At 37.8% G+C, this 17603-nt stretch overlaps 1 protein-coding gene across 2 annotated transcripts in view; it reads right to left on the bottom strand.

Moving 5' to 3' along the window:
* tenm3 (teneurin transmembrane protein 3) overlaps positions 1-17603 on the bottom strand; it is a 366691-nt gene that overhangs the window by 290309 nt on the left and 58779 nt on the right. The window lies entirely within an intron of this gene.

Below are 17603 nucleotides of genomic sequence, written 5' to 3'. Positions count from 1 at the left end.
ACAAGCTGTTTGAATGACTTTTGGGAAAAAGGCAAAGTGTCACAACGGAATTTCGAAAAGGCCAGATTACAAATGCTCATATAATGTTTTACTGCCATGGCAACAAATGTATGGTAGTAAGAGAGGAGAGTCACATATAAGACATGAGAAAGATATGCTGAGCAAGTCACCGAGGGGAGGTGAGGGTGTTCGTGGTCAGACAGATTTACAACTTAATCTGACTCACTGAGCCTTGAGTCCTACCTTCTGGACCTGCCAGAGAGAATATATATATATATATATATATATATATATATATATATATATATAGAGAGAGAGAGAGAGAGAGAGAGAGAGAGAGAGAGAGAGAGAGATAGATATATATGTGTGTGTGTGTGTATGTATATGCAACTTGTTGTCCAAGTCCTAGATTTGTTTCCCAAATCATCATATTCATTTGCTCACAAGAACAAACCACAGACTTATCAACGATACCCACTCAATTCTATCCGTTTAATATTTATGGAATGTGTACGTATATCTAGTGACCTGAATATCTGGATCAGTGGGTGATGGGCTAAAACAAAGAAAGCCAACCTGTGTGAGTAATATAAAACAAACACTGCCAAATAGTTTGGCGATTAACTGAAATAACCTTTCTGATATATAGTCAAGAGTACTGCAATGCACATCCTGACTTCCTCGAACTATCAGCAGTTTACTCACAAAGTTACGTACTATTTCAACATTAGTATGCCACATTGAAACAGCCTCTGACCCATTAAAGATTATATCTACATTTTTTTGCTACATTTGACAATTCTTTGAAATGTTATTGAGTGGATGTCTGATATCATATCAAAAATGATCATCATAATCATTCTCAAAAAAGCTTAATATTCAAATTAATTCATCCAAATTTCCAATACAATGTCTGGCAAAGGACAGAAAAGAGTTTACAGTGATCTTGACCTTTTACACATGAAATTCAATCATGATGGGCTTTTGTCCAGTGCTTGTTCTATGTATACGACTAATTAATTCGCAAAATTGGAACGATCATGTCATTCATATTCAAAAACATTACATTCACAAAAATAAGATGGTGTTGAGCTCATGATGACTTGCAGAAATCAAATAAGTTCCTCCTTGAGTGTATGTGTATTTTTGTACCGCATTTGAAGAAATTTGAGTTCCTCCTGATGGACTGCATTCATGAAAAGAGGATGGACGAGAAGCCAAAATTACCTTGATCTAACCTGTGAACACAATGATCCAGGCTTTGTCACTCAACAATTGAAGGATGGAAAAAGCTGTGCAAAGTGAACTATACGTAGTGCACAAATCAAGCTGAACCACTTTGTGACAAAAATAATGGTTTGTGTCCAGCAGCAAAATTTGTCAGTGTGCAGAGAGGAGCCCAGGCACTCTCAAATCTGCCCCTATTTGAAATATAAAGGAAAAACATAACCCCTCTTAAAGCCAGAGCATGAATTACTTTTAGACAGCTGGATCAGTCTCTTAGCAACCATTGTTTAGCAACACATGGAAATTTGCATGCCATGCTGCAGTTCAAACAGTCGCAAATAATGACAGCGGGTCATGGTTAAGCTTGAGCATCTTTGGAAAAGGCCTGAGAAGGCTGCCCAAGCCGTCCATGAATGCAACAGATTTTATTATTTTGTACTTTGTATACCGGTAGCCTTGAAGTAACAAACAGCAATGAACACAAGGGATTGGCGCATCCCAGAACTTGGTTGAGTTATACAGAAACTGACCAATAGGTAAAATAATCGCTCAAAATTTGGAGAAAAGAAATACAATTTACAAATATGGATGAGCGTGTGAGCTAACATTTCTATATTTGCCTATATCCTAGACTCATGGACAAACAACTTTTTCAATCATGGTGCAATCATGGTTTTCTGACATGTTCTTACAGAATCATATATGGGAGCTGGGTGAAGATCATCATATCTTCACAGATAAAAAGATTTGGCTAGAGCTCTTTTACACACTCCTATGACCGAGTTTCCCCTGCAAGTAAAGTCTATCTTCATTGGTGTAGGACCAAACCATAGATGCCAGAGGTCCATGAAGTCATGCCAACCGTGCCACATGACCTTGCGGTCAGTCGGGAATTGGAAGACGAGTTGGAGGATGCCATTTCGGGGAGCAACTTCCAGATGCAAATTCACTGTCTGAATCCTAAAAACACACGCTTCCAAATAAAAACAAAAATGCTTCCTATGTGGTATTTTCAATAGTAAAATTTTAAGCTTTGACCAAAATATGATTCACCCAGCTTTTTTTCCCCTTTTCAAAGTCAAAGTAAGTGATCAACAGCTTATAAGCCAAAACCAACAAAATGAATATTACAATAAGGAGACTGTGTGTGGTTCTGGACTGTGCAAAAAGAGGTTTAAAGATGAGTGATTTTTTTTTCTTTTCATTTTCCCCACCAGCCCATCGCAGTAGATGTAAATGCAGCCACTGCTTCTGTTAATCAGTTTACAATTCAATTTTCAGTTTCTTGAACTGCTCGGCTTCCAGGGCTCCCGAGAATAAACATATTTATGCACTTGCTGACAACTCCCATGCTTCCTTTTATTTTCCTTTTTTTTTCCAACCTCCGGTATTTCCCTTCATCTTTAATTCATGTCATCTCACTCCAGCTCTTGGCTTTTTTCACACATTATGAATGATTGGAAAGTTGCAGACATGTCTTTAGCCATAAGGTCTACTGAATCACTAAATTTGAGAACACATTGAGAGAAAATGTGTGAATAAATTCTTTTCATTCATTTCTGATTGCAAGTGGCAATGACTGATAGACCCACAATTTAAGACGTTTTTAGCTTTGATAGTAAGTTCACTTATGTCAAGCTCAAATGTCTGACCAATAAAGATTCATCATCTTCTGAATGTGTGTGGACCAGTGAATTTGATCAAAGAAATTGAAGCCGTTGCCTAATGATGTCCAAATACATCAAGGAAATAAAGAGTGTCAATAGGAAACCAAAACATCATGCTCCAATACATGCACACACACACACACACACACACACACACACACACACACACACACACACACACACGTTACATCTTATTGTCATAAAGAACACAACTGCCTCTTAAGCTTAGCTTTTACATGATACAACAGACTATTTAAATAAGGTTACAGATCAATCAAAATTGAAAGGACGAAAATGAGGGGGAAACGATATAGAACAGAAAATTCACTTTCCTACTCTTGCCCTCAAATTGGCTGAAACAGAGAACTGGAATGATAAAAAAAGTAACATTTTAATTTCCTGAACAGTTTTTTTGTTTTTTGGTTCCTTCCTTTTTTGGTTCCTTCATTTAATACATTGACTTTATACTTCTATAGTATTTGTTGTTGCTTCTGATTCCTTAATTATACCAGGCCCAAGTTTGAATTATGTCCAACAATGTTTTTGGATAATTGAATTAACAGCCAACCAAAAACTGCTAAAGCTGACCTTGCTAATGCAGGAAATGGGCATAATTTCCCTACATGGGAGAAATAGTAGATGCAGATTAAGCCTTATATCTTCTCCTCTTTTCGGCTTTACCCTTCAGGGGTCGCCACATGGTCACCATTTAACCTTATTTTCTGTATCCTTCTCTCTCACACCAGCTGAATTCATATCATCTCTCACTACATCCATAAATCTTTTCTTCGGTCTTCCTCTAGATCTCCTGCCTGGGAGCTCCAATTCCAGCATCCATCTACCAATATATTTACTATCCCTGCTCTGTACAATTCGGACCTATCGCAGTCTGGCTTTTTTTTTGACCTTCTCTCCAAAACATCTAACATGTGCTGTTTCTCTGATAAACTCATTCCTGATTCTATCCATCCTGTTCACTCCCAAAGAAAATCTTAGCATTCTTCATCTCTGCGACCTCCAGCTCTACCTTCTGTCCTTGTCCTTGTACCTGTTTCTAGGCCATACAGCATCACTTGTGTCTCTACTGTCTTGTGCACCTTTCATTTCATTCTGGTTGATTCTTTCAATCTTCCTACCCACTTGAACCCGTCACTTCACCTCTTTCCACACTCTCCGTTGCTTTTGACTGTTGACCCCGAGTACCTGAAATCCTCCAACATCTTGATCTCCACTCCCTGTAGCCTCACCGTTTCACCCGGGTTCCGCTCATTCACACACATATACCCTGTCTTGGTGCGACCAACCTTCATTCCTCTCATTTCTAGCGCATACCTCCACCTCTCTGGATTTTCTTCTATCTGTTCTATCCTCTCACTACAGTTTACAGTGTCATCTGCAAACATCATGGTCCATGAAGATTCCTGTCTATCATCTGTCAGACTTTCCATCACTACTGCAAGCAAGAAGGGGCTCAGAGCTGATCCTTGATGAAGTCCCACCTCCACCATGAACTTCTCTGTTACCCGACGGCACACTGCACCAATGTCTCACAGCTAGCATACATGTCCTGCACCAGTCTAACATACTTCTCTGTCACTCCAGATTTCCTCATACAATACCAGAGTTCCACTCTTGGCACCCTGTCATATGCTTTTTCTAGGTCTACAAAAAAAAAAAAAAAAAAAGCAGCTCCCTCTGGCCTTCTCTGTACTTCTTGATTAGCATTATCAAAACAAATACTGCATCTGTAGTACTCTTTCTAGGCATGAAGCCATACTGCTGTTCACAAATGCTGACTTCTGCTCTCAGTCTAGTTTCCAATACTCTTTCCCATAACTTCATTGTGTAGTTCATCAATTAAATCCCTCTATAGTTGCTGCAATTCTGCACATCCCCCTTATTCTGAAAAATGGTCACCATCACGATTCGTCTCCATTCTTCAGGCATCTTCTCACTCTCTAAGATCCTGTTGAATAATCCAGCCAGAAACTCTACAACTGCCTCTCCTCAACACTTCCACACCTCCACAGATATGTGATCGGTACCAACTGTCTTTCCGTTCTTCATCCTCTTCAATGCCTTCCTCACTTCACTTTTACTAATCTCTGCTTCTTTTTGGTCTACAATAGTCACCTGGTCTACCCTTGCCTCTTTCATTTTCCTCATGCATCAGCTCTACAAAGTACTCTTTCCATCTTCTCATCACTCTTGTAGCATCTGTCGAAACATTTCCATCTCTATCCTGAATCACCTGTTGTGCATCCCCTCTATCTCAATCTCTCTGTTTTGCCAACCTGTATAGATCATTCTCTCTCTCCCTTATTGTCCAACTGAACATGCAAGTTTGCTTTGCCTTTGCTACCTCTATCTTTACATTACGCTGTATCTCCCTGCGCTCCTGTCTGTTCTCTTCAGTCCATCTCAGTGTCCCACTTCTTTGCTAACCGCTTTCTCTGGATATGCTCCTGCACCTCCTCATTCCACCACCAGGTCTCCTTATCTACTTTCCTTCCAGACAATACACCAAGTACTCTCCTACTTGTCTCCTTGATCACATTATCTGTAGTTGTCCAGACATCTGGAAGCTGTCCCTGACCACCCAGAGCCTTTTTCAACTCTGCCCTGAGAGCCATACAACACTCCCCCCTTTTTAGCTCCTACCACTTTGTCCTCTTGATCTACCTTGTCACAAAAGTCACCCTACAAACCACCATCCTATGTTGTCTGGCTACACTCTCACTTACCACTACTTTGCAGTCATTGGTCTCTTTCAGATTACCTCGTCTATACACGATGTAGTCTACCTGCGTGCTCCTACCTCCGCTCTTATAAGTAACCCTATGTTCCTGTTCTGGAAAAAAAAGTTTTCACCACAGCCATTTCCATCCTTTTTGCAATGTCTACCACCATCTGTCACTCTGCATTCCTATTCTGGATACCAAACCTGCCCATCAGTTCTTCACCCCCTCCATTGCCTACATCAACATGCCCATTGAAGTCTGCACCAATTGATAGCCTCTCACCCTGGGGACATGCTGCATCACTACATCTAACTCATTCCAGAACTTCTACTCCTCCTCTATATCACATCGCACCTGCGGGGCTTAGCCACTAACAACATTGAGCATCACCTCTTCAGTTTCCAATTTCCGACCCATAAGTCTATCTGACATTTTTTTCACCTCCAGAACATTCCTCACAAAATCCTCCTTCAAGATAACTCCTACTCAATTTCTCTTCCTATCAGTACTACAGTACACCTATTCAAGATGCAGTCGCCCATTTCCACTGGTACCCTGTAGGTCATCGGCACCAATTGCAGTCATTGTTAAGCCAGGCGTCAACCAATCCGGTATGATATTCCTATAAATATAAAGGTGACTATGCTGCAGACTCATATATAATCAGGGAGATAGCGATTGAAAAATGAAAACTCTTAGTCATTGTTGACTATTTCAGGATAATCATGTCATAGGTGACCTTTCTAACTTCTATTGACATTTGCATGTTTATTCATCTCATAATGCCTGTTAGAATAAATAACAACAATAAATAACAATTTATCCTTTATTAATCCCCATGGGGAAATTAATTCTCTGCAATTAACCCTTTACAGACCAGCACAGCAGTTAGTTCAGTGTCTTGCTCAGCAACACCTCTATACACTAGGAAGAGTCAGGGATCGAACCAGGAATGTTTAGTTGTACAATTTCTCAAGACATTTGCTCTACCTCCTGCACCACACTGGATAACAAGAACTAACAAATAAGCCCCAAATAACAATTCCCCAGAGTACACAACACAGATATGTTAACTGGTAATGGCATACCAAAATATTTTGTTGGAGTATGGAGTCAAAGCATTAGAACTTGATTCCAAATGTGGCCTTTTTTTCAACATATTTTTTATAACCAAAGGCAAACACAATTGGAGCAGCTCGTCACAGCCGGGACACAGCAGCTGCCTGCAGCACTGCCAAACCTATACTTCTACCTGAAAAACTCTCAACTAATATTTAACCTTCAATATCCCTTTGGACGCTTTACAAAACAACACATTTTGTTTGTGATGCTGGGTCTTGATGGCACGTCAGCTGGGATAAAGTGTGTGAACCCCACAGGTCATGGCTGCTGTTAGGGTTGGGGAGGAACTGAATCAAGGATGACATCTCCTGATGTTTGAGCAAGGGGGGACGTTTGGTTTTTACATTTTTCTTGAAGTTTTCTTCAGTACACAGTGCTCTGACTCTTTGCTTTCCGTTTATTTACTTTATATTAGGATTCTGAAGTGGCCTGTGCTTTGAAATATCACTAATGGATGAACCACCAACTGAATTATATGCATGGTCTATAATTAGAACAAGACATTTGTGGAACCAGCAAATATGTTAGCATGTGATGCTTTAATTTACAATATATTATTAAAACACTAACAGGACCATTTACGTGATTGGAAAGTTCTGAATTAATGGAAATTGTCTCGGAGTAAGAATCTTTAAGTCATTGCCATTTACATCATGACTTATGTGCAAAATAATCCCTTATTAAACACAATCATTGATTATTAAAACTTAATTTACTATTTAGATGTGCATTGCCTTATGTACTCTATTACAGGGCCAGAATGTGTTTTAAGGGGCACACAAAAATATGACTTATTCAAAGGTGGTCAAACCTTGGAATAACAGCATAACGTATTTACTCTATTCAAATACATCAAATAGATACAAGTCTTTTTTTCAAAAAGATCTTATTTCTATTATTAACAATTCACAATTGAAAACACACACATACACATACACAAATACACACACACACACACACACACACACACACACACAAATACACACACACACACACACACACACACACATAAAAATAAATATCTATCTATATATAGATATATACAGATAAAACATACAAAGCTTTTGTTTTCTCTTAATGAGTGAATTAATGGGGCTTGAGGTGGTTAATCAATAATTAAACTGCCAATTAAAAACACTTTGCTTCAGTGAACGATGAAGAAAAACCTAACAGGGATTAAAGACCTAGTTCTAAATTCTTCAATATTTGAATTTATTAATTAACCTTTTAATTGTGTACGCATATATATATATATATATATATATATATATATATATATATATATATTTTTTTTTTTTCTTTATCACCTATTCGCTTGTATTAACACATTTATAGAGCAAGGTGGAATTAAAGGGTCAAAGCCAAGCCCAGAGTAAACATTTACACCCTTATTATTGCAATATATATATAGTTGAACCTAATGAGTTTTTCACTGATTATTTTATTGTATATGTGGCAGCTGTCCCTAACTTCTGACCCAATGAAATGCTAATGCTAATTGGAGTCCCACAAGTGTGCGCTCACATATAAAACAAAAAAAATATACATGAATATTCATATTCATATACATAGATATTCAGATAACATCTGGAAGAATGAATAGATAAATATGTAGAAAGAAAAAAAGGTAAAAAAGGGGAGAAAAAAGGAAAAAAACCGACAGACAGATGGATAGATAGATACCGTAATTTCCGGACTACAAACTGCAACTTTTTTCGCATGCTTTGAACTCTGCGGCTTAAACAATGATGCGGCTAATTTATGGATTTTTTTTTTGGTCTAACAAGCTTCAAGCTGCCAAAACATTTAGTCTCATCACATCGGACCACTGAAATTGAGGCTGTTTAATTCTGACACTGAATAAGATGACTTTAATGGTTTAAGTGTGCAGGAGGAAGACCAAGATAGGGATCAGCTGGAGTAGGATGAATCAGGGATAGAAAATGGATGGATGGATGGACTTTTCCTTGTGTTATTTATAACTAATCATTTTCATCAGCCGTGTTACAGGCACTGTTTGGAAAAAAATAGTTGTATTTAATTAAACGTAAAAAAAAAAGTTACAATCTAGACAAGTGTGGCCTATATATGTACTCAAAAAGTTATTTGTTTATTTTTAGCAGGTGCGTCTTATATTCAGGTGTGCTCAATAGTCTCGAAAATACGGTAGATAGATGTATAGATAGATAGATGTATAGATAGATAGATAGATAGATAGATAGATAGATAGATAGATAGATAGATAGATAGATAGATAGATAGATAGACAGAGAGCTGGATAGATTTTTTGATGTTTTCTTCCCTTTGTTTTCATCAATAAAGCCATTTTCTGATAAGTTATCCAGGAGATTTGATGCAACAGCACCCATAATGTCACATCCAGAAACAGTTTATGATAAACCGTTTATATTTCTTGAGATGCACACTTCATTGGATTATCAAATGTCAAAAGCAATTTACAACATAATCATTTTTCCCCATTAAATTGCAAATGGCTATCGGCATTTGTAGGAAAGTATGTATGTGTCGCAGAGTCTATTTTGTTAAATTATGAGTCCATATTTGTTAAATTAACATGATGAACATTTTTCTTTTACACAATTATCTTTTACCTGGCTCATTCTCATTGAATTAGAACGTAAAAATATGATCCCACTCAAAGGGAATTTAATATTGTAGTATAGTATGTAATGCATACCGGCGGATCCAGAGCTGATGATTCATTGACGAGAGGGTTTTATAGTTTTTTAGAGCAATGAATAGCAATTGAATGTTGATCTTTGTTCAATAAGTGAGAAAAGACCATTGAAACAAACCGTGATTCCAATAAAAGAACATCTTGTAGCTACGGATTTAAGAGAAAATAAAGCAGGAAAGGTTGTGAGGACGGAGTCCGGGGCCAGTATTTATAGTCAGGTCATACTTGTAAAATGTAATGGCTCCGACACACTATCTCCTCCCTCAGACCTCTGTGTGATTATAAAACAGGTCAGAAAAAGCCATAAAAAAAGAATCTACAAATCTTAGTGAATTGCAGTGCTTAGGTCTCCACGAAAGGCTGCTGCTGATTGATAGTAAAACCGATGAATGTAAAACTCCAAAGCCTATAGGTGGGAATAATGTCAGCCTTATAAACGGATTCTTGGAACAGATTTTAATACCGAATATAATTATACTACACAGTTTGACGCAGTGGTTTAAAACTCGTGTGGAGGAACACCAATTGCCTGAGTTTCCGAGACAGGTGTGAGGAATGAATAGTTTTGTTTTTGTTTGCGCACAGAGGCTCGAGACTGAACATCATGTCTTCATACACAACATATACTTTCAATTAATTTCCTGGTTTAAATTCTGATGAGGAACAGCTTTAAAACCAATAGACTTAAAAGAAAACCAAAATTGCTAGGCGGTTCAATAGATAACATTTGTGGCAAGGTCAGGACCAATCATCTATTCATGTATGCAAAGGGAAATAATCTAATGTCCTTGTTGAACATATCACATGTGCATGCAAGATTGATTTTTAAGGTCTGCTAAACTCGGCCCTTGGAAAACAATTTTCACTTAAATCAAAACATTAACATCATCTTTGATTTGTAAACTGAGGAAATTAATTGAAGAGTGAATGAAAGAGTGAATCTGAGATGAAAAAGTCCCCCAGTCACTCAAGTAATGCCATATAGCCATACAGAGTTTGCAGCAATGGAGATACCGTAAAGGCCTACTAGCGGTATGTGAGGCCTCTTGAAGGTCAGCCAGGTACAGATAACCTTCCTGGACATTACTGCAGATTTAGCCAAAATGTGGGCAGTGGCTCAGAGCTGGGGACCTGATTGCAATCGCCCCTATTTTTATCATTTTTCTTCCGTGTGAAAGAGCGATAGCACTGCAATAAACAAGAAGTCAGAGGGGCGACAGAAGATTTTGCCAGTTCCTCAGATATATGGTATAGTCACGGGAAATGCTGCAATCTAGGGAAACATATTTTTGACCTATAATCGGAGCATGCAGAAGTTTGCACAACAACGTGCACACCGATAAACAATGGACATTGATAAGTCTGTGGTATCTATATTTTTACCACCAAACTATTGACCTGATTTTACAGCAATATTTTTCAAGTTTTTGGCCAGGTACACTCACATGGCATTTACACCAAAAAAGGGGGTCACAGTCTGAGAGAAAACATAGATTTTGTCAACAACTCAAGCAGAACATCGTTTAACATTTTAGCCCAGTGGAGAATATTCGACTTGCATTCAAAACAAAGGAATTGGATATCCACTGATAGAATACTGAGGGCCATTTCATGGACTCAATGGAGGCCCCACTTCCAAAGCTGCACATTGCTGCGTTCTACATTCACTAAAGGAAGTGACACAGTGCCCTGATAGAAGACAAGGGCTTGTTCTAAGTTGGTCACCAACAATGTTCTCACCAGCTGACTGCTCATTGCTTTAAGCTTTGTCACAATGATCCTGTCACTTTAATCTGGCAACAGCCTAAAGCGTGAGTGTGTCACCAAGTAGAAGAAGCTGTCTCTTTGAGGTCACCCTTACAGGGCCCGCAGGTTATTTGGACACAGTTGTGCACATACACATGCACAAATACTCCCATCGTCCATCTAAGATGCCTTTGGGTGATACTTGTCCCCTGTTGCTTGTTGGGAACATCTGCACGTCTCATCTGTATGTGTGTGTGTGCGTGCGGGTGTGTGGATGTGCATGTCTGTATGGGTGTGTGTGCTGCTAAATTACCCCATCATTAGTAAAATGTACTAAATGTAACAAGTGAATCCAAACCTAATTGCAACCCTTGAACTAAGTCATGACCCTAAAACAGTCAAGTGTTTCTTTATAAATAAATTTCATTTGACAATCATCCAGTGTTGCGTTTGATGAATGTATGCATCCATTCATTCATTCATGTATTATCAACATTGCCTGCCCTGCATACAGGGTAGAATGGAGTTGGAGCCAATTCCAGCTGTCATTGGGAAAGAGGCGGGGTTCACCCTAGAATGGTTGCCACTGGGTTGCTGGGTCACATATAGAGACATCCAACTAATCACCTCTGTCGTTCACATTTTCATTTAACGTCCCACAAGTTTTTGGACTGTGTGAGGAAGCAGGAGAATCCCGAGAGACCAAATACTGTGAGAGAGAGAGCATGTAAAGTGCACACTGAATGCCCAAGCTGGCCACTGGAACTGAACCAGTAAAGTTCTTGCTGCAAGCCAAAAAACGAAACACTGGTGTCACTGTGTCACCGTAGCATTTAATTAATAATATCAAAATTCAATGTTCTCTCAAATAGAGTAAACATGACAAACACCCATGAAGCTGCAATACAATACAATAAGCTGATTGCTTCTCTGCTAATGCTATTATACTAAACTCACTTTTATTTGAGTTTGGGTTTCATCAGTTTTTATCTTTTAGCTTTTCTTTGGTTCAGCTGAGAAGGAAATTCAATCCTTGTGTGAACATAGGAAAGTATGGTTTGTAATTAAGATCTGTACATCGATATCCTGGATATAATGGCAAAGTGCAGGATGTCGAAACAGTATGTTGCCTCCTTGCTTTGTCATCCATGCATCTGTCAAACGCATGGATGTTTAAGGAACTCTGGATAAAAATATCGATGCCTCCGGTTATTGTTTTCAAATACTGATCATTAGCGGCTCAAAGGCTTCAGAGGCTTTGTTGAGGCCATTTATTTGAATGGCAAAGGAGAATGTATACATTCTTTATTGATTTTGAAGTTGGGATCAGATGCTGACATGTGCCATTGATTCAGACCCACAGATCAGTTAAGGCAAGAGGTTTTGCTTGTAGCTTTGACCATTGGAGTTTTTTTTATTGTAACTTGCCCCCTCTTCTCACTTCACCTGTAATATGTATTTTCACATCAAGGCATCTGGAATTCGGCATCAATTAATCAGACAGTGGTGCCTCTTACCAATCACGGCCTCATTTTTATTCTGTTTCCTCAGATGAGTGAACAAAGCCCCTGTGGATTTGTATTGCTGATAAATAAAACAGACAAAAAGTTTTCTCGGCTGTTTGTCTTTCACCACCCTGTCCCTCTCCTGTGGAACTAAGAAATTAAAATTGATTTCCCCAACAAGACGTGGGCATTTTCAGAGCATATTGTGATCTCTGAAAACAAACACAGTGACCCGCTTAGATGAATAGCAGCCCTTTTTCAAGATTGATTGCGTGAATCAACCAATCCCCTAGCACATCTAAGCAAACAAGTCTTTCACTTTACTGTCAATATGAGAAGTTGCATGACATGTGCTCGATCTTACTTAGAATCCAAGCATATTCTCGGCTTATTTTATTTTATTTTTTTAAATCTTTATGCTTTAGGGCTGTTTATCCATCTATTTCATGAAGCTTTTTTTCCAGGTTCTTAAAAAAAAAAAAAAGAATACATAAAAATTAATAAAATATCAATATTATATGCCGAATCACAAATGTATAATGCATAAAAATCCTGACAACTGAAAAAATAGAATCTATATAAAAAGAAGACTTGGGAAAAAAAAAGTCCAATTCAACTGCAAATTTGAATCAACCACAGGTCGCTTGCAATATAATATTTAGTGGAATGAGGCATCCAATGGAATAGCTCTTGGTTACTAATGTAAACATTTCTAATACATAATCTCAGCAGGGGTGCAGTGAACTTGGAAGACACTTTCCACTTTCTTTTAACGTATAACAACACCATTCCCATTTAACACTAAATAAAGCACAGAGGAAAGGTTTGGGTGACCCATGTAACCATGGAAATATTACAATGGATTGTGAGCTTGGGAGTTACAGAGAAGCTTCACTGTTCCATTCAACATATCTTACCGCTAAGAAAGGAAAGTTATGAACTCTGACTGTGACATTCATTTGCATCACAAATGAATGCTTTTACCGCAGGATTCTGTCTCCTACATGGCTCATCATGTTCATGCGTGCTCTGAATGTGGCGAGAAGCGCTTCACAGCCGCATCCTGTATGTTTTGCTGCTGCCCAGACCTACAGAGAAGTAATGTATCCATTTCTGGAACCATGATGATTTGTCAAAGGAAGGATATGAGGTCTGATCCAACATATAAGGCAGCTCCCTGTTGATTTTCAAAATAAAACCCATGACTGATGTTTGGTTATATGGTACATGACATAGCTTTCTCTTAGTGATACAGACACCAGGTAAGAAATCCAGGGGGTAGAGGATTTTAACCTGGACATTTTTGAAATGATAGAAGGGCAGCCAATCTGCTACTTCAGAAAGAAGCACAGGACTCTCTGAATCAGTGCATCTAAATTTGCCCCCCAAAATGAAGTTGAATAAAATTAAATTCAATTGTAACAATGTAACACACTTACAAGAAATTATATTAAAGAAAATCAACACATTGATTAGACACCTGCAAGAATATATACACAAATTGTCAAATATTAAATATATATTCAAATTACTGGAAGAGTATTGGAGACTTGCAGATTTAACAGGTATTCATATGAAAAGTAAATAAACATTGGAGCTTAAACAACAACCATTGGTTCCTGCAGGCAGCTGAGCATCACTGAGATATAAAAATGGTGTACTTTGAGCGCATGAATTATTAAAACAAAGAAACATGTGTGAGGTATTAGCTGTCAGCCTTTGGCCTACCTCGACTTTTCCGTTCATCTGTCCTCGCCAGAGTAATCAAATCAAATTTACAATGCTCATCTGATGTAAATCCTCACATTCCTTCTCATCTCTTTATTATTTCTTCCTGCCATCATTAAACCCATCATGTGGCCTTCCCCACATCACCCTTCTCCAGCTCTGCTGCTGTTACACCATGTTATCTGCCCAGAGTTTCAATGAGTGTATGAGTGCAAATTTACTTCAATAATCTCTCTCTCTCTTTCTTTCTGTGACTCACTTTCTCCCTTTCTGTCTCTCCTAACTTTCCCAAGCCCTCACCTAATCCCCCAGTCACTCCTGTTAGATTAAGAGAAAAAAAAAAAGGAGGAGTGCGGCAAAAAGAGTAAAAAAAATGTGCCATAATCAAATTAATATACTGATGGAGGGACGAAGGAAGGAAGGGCACAGGACATCGAAGGATAGTTAATTATGCATGTCGCTTTTCCCGAGGCAAGGAATACTGAGTCCGGGTGTGCATTTGTGTGTATCTGTATGGTTGTAATTATACAAAGTGAGAAAATTAGAAAAAATAACCCCAAATAAAGTAAATAACCTGAAAATAAATAAGCAAGCAAACAAACAAGTATTTCGGTACATAAATTACCCAATTGAAAAAAAAAAAACAGACAAAACAATACAATAAATGAATAATAATTCATTATTATAATGATATGTATATTTTTCTAATATTAACTTAAGGATAAATGACAGTAGAAATAAAATCCCAGTAAGAGTGTAAAGAGCAAGATTCAGCCTAAGAGACAAGCATCACTGAACTTTTATTTCTTTTATTTTTTCTTTGAAACATGCCTTCTCTTTTGATATAATGATGAGAGAGGACATCATGCATCTACTGACTGATGATACAGTGAGAAATCTTAAAAGAAAAACCTTTTTTTCTAATATTGATTTATCCAGTTTGTGCTTTTATTTTGAAAATGTGATCATTTTTAGCTACTTTTTACTAATTTACTAACATATATGTATAAATATATAGATTATTTACTATTTCTTTTAACAATAATAACCCCAATAATGACCCCAAATATGTCGAGATCTGAAGAAATGACATTAAAATGATTGAGGTATTAGCTAAAAGATTTAGGAATCACCATAATACTTGCAGACTATGCAAAAATATATTATGACTGAGTTTTATTTGAGTGGTTTCATGTGTATATTTTGCATTTATAGCTGTAGGTGTGGCATTGGCATTGGTGGGAGTGGGGAGAGGGGTGTGGAGAAAGAGGGCTGGCCTGGGTGAGAACTGGGCCAGCCACTAACGACGGCCCTGGACAAGGTTGGGGTTCAGCATCCCACTCAAGGACAGTCCCACACAGATGGACATGTAGGAGGATTTGGCTTGGACGACCAGGTCTGTTTGACGTCTTCTAAACGTTCACGTACTTTAACATTTGTTATGATCTGTTACTGAAATGTTTGGGTAAATAAAACTGTGTGGAAAAGAGACAACAAAAGGAACTAGCTCAACCTAGATTTTTCTAAAATGAAATTGTGAGCCCCAACAACGTCATTATTTTTCTACCATTGGACAATCACCATCTACGTTTGTATTTGTGCTTTAAATAATAAGCAAATTCAGTTGAAGGTTTTATTTCTATTTCACCAAGCTGCCGCAGTAGTATTGACAATTGTACCTCTGTTTGTACCCAAGACACAAAACAGCTGCCTGAAATGAAATGACCTCCTGAAAAATAAGGCGCGATTCATATCTGGTGAGGTTTGGCTCAAAAAAAGAAACTAAAAGGAAAAAAAGATTGGCTCAAACTCATAATTTAATACTGAGATTTTACAATGGTACTTCCTCAATATGTTAAAGTCTTATTGATTACGAAAATATTATTAAACACTGTTATTAAATAGAGGATAGGATTTAATTATACAATATCATATTCCAAGCCATCCATTATCATCTAATAAAGGAAAAAATAGAATAAAAAAGAGAAAAAATGAACTCAATTTGGCTATGTGTATGTTTGAAATGGTCAACAAGACATTATGAAAGCAGCCTTGCTCTTCGCATTTAAACATCTAGTGAAAAAAGAAGAAAAAAAAGAAAAAAGAAAAAAAAAACTGTCTGTCCATTTAATACAACCTCCAGCAATGCTATTAGAAAAGCAATATTTCACAACAGTGCTTTGTATTGAGAGTTTGAGAGAGCAAACCCCAATGCCTCGCTCATAACTCTGTTTAGTGCTATTAGCTGGAATCTGAAGTGGCTGCTGGCTAAATTACTTCCCCGCTAACAGCCACCCTGAGCAGCTGGAGTGAGTGATGGAGGGAAAGGTGAGGGTCCACAGTAGGTGGGGAGGGAGGGAAGGTCATCTCTTGTTAACAATGAGTCCATTGATTCCAAGTCCTCGACCTCCCTTGGACCCTTCTTCTTGTCTTGTTTCTCACTCTGCCCACTTTTTTGTCGGATTCTATTTAGATGTTGTATTTTTATGGGGCTTTTTTTCCTCAGTTAAAAAAAGCATAGACTTTCTCTGTATTCTGCTCTATTCAACCTTTTTTTTTCTTCTCTCCTCTACCTACCGCCTGCTCCCTCTCCAGTCTTGGTAACAGCTCTCAGCCAGGTATACGACAAAGGGTTGATTGTTCAGTGCATATGTGTTACCGTGTCTTCATGCACCAAGAGATTGAAATAATAATACTAATAATGATTGCCTGCCATATTATGCTTTGTTACAATTTTTGTATTCAGGAAAATTACAATGGTGCGGGTCCCCTGAGTGAGGGGGATGAAAATTTAAACAGGGAAATCAAATGAAAATGATGAGAATGTGACTGGAAATTTAATATTTTTTTCAAGTAAAAGGTGTGTCACAAGGATATGTTGAAAAACAGTGAGTAACAAAGTTGGTTAATAAAGTCACTCAAGTATGACAATGAAGGTACACATGAAGGCAGAAGAAATAAATAGAGTTGTGCTTTAAAAATCAATTTATTCAAAAAAAAAAAAAAAAAAAAAAACCTTTTCAAGGAAAATGTGAAATACTCAGTTTAACTCCATTGGCTCGGTTTAACTCCATGGCAGTGGCAGGGTGATCAACTTCAAAAGAGAACATCAATTTGCCATTGTTGTTAATTTGACACAACATGTTTTATTCTACCCAAGTACAAATAA

Source organism: Fistularia commersonii, chromosome 35 (assembly GCF_037954325.1).
Source record: "Fistularia commersonii isolate RoL2024-O1a breed Wild chromosome 35, RoL_Fcom_v1.0, whole genome shotgun sequence".
In the NCBI taxonomy this organism is placed as follows: Eukaryota; Metazoa; Chordata; class Actinopteri; order Syngnathiformes; family Fistulariidae; genus Fistularia; species Fistularia commersonii.
The sequence above is the reverse complement of the archived record's forward strand: the minus strand, read 5'-3'. Positions and strand labels throughout refer to the sequence as shown.